The following is a 354-nucleotide window of genomic DNA, read 5'->3' as shown; positions in this document are numbered from 1 at the left end:
TTCTCCAACGAGAATGCATATGGGGCTAAGTGTACATTGGTCCATTTTCCCGCCTCAGGCGCAGTATGGTGGCGTCAGGACAGTTTCCGTAGTGTAGTGGTTATCACGTTTGCCTCACACGCGAAAGGTCCCCAGATCGAAACCGGGCGGAAACAAGTTTCTCCTTCTGTGGTTTTCTCAAACAAAGGGAACTCAGACAGCGACTGTGATTCGTAAGCTCCATGTCTCCACTGGACGTGCTGGCTTGCAAAGAGCATCGTTGCGAGCTTGGATAAAAACCACCCAAAATGGGTAGATGTCGGCGCTAGAGCTTATGGGTTTGCAGATGAAAAAGCTCTCCCATGTAAACACAAA

At 49.4% G+C, this 354-nt stretch overlaps 1 non-coding gene across 1 annotated transcript; it reads left to right on the top strand.

The window, feature by feature from the left end:
* Window positions 1-82: 82 nt before the first annotated feature.
* On the top strand, window positions 83-155 carry trnav-cac (transfer RNA valine (anticodon CAC)). Its single transcript has one exon. It is a non-coding gene; the product is annotated as a tRNA-Val (tRNA).
* The last annotated feature ends 199 nt before the right edge of the window (window positions 156-354 follow it).

This window comes from Seriola lalandi, unplaced genomic scaffold (genome assembly GCF_002814215.2).
Source record: "Seriola lalandi dorsalis isolate HSWRI2012SDOR001 ecotype SW California unplaced genomic scaffold, Sedor1 jcf7180002025680, whole genome shotgun sequence".
In the NCBI taxonomy this organism is placed as follows: Eukaryota; Metazoa; Chordata; class Actinopteri; order Carangiformes; family Carangidae; genus Seriola; species Seriola lalandi.
The sequence above is the reverse complement of the archived record's forward strand: the minus strand, read 5'-3'. Positions and strand labels throughout refer to the sequence as shown.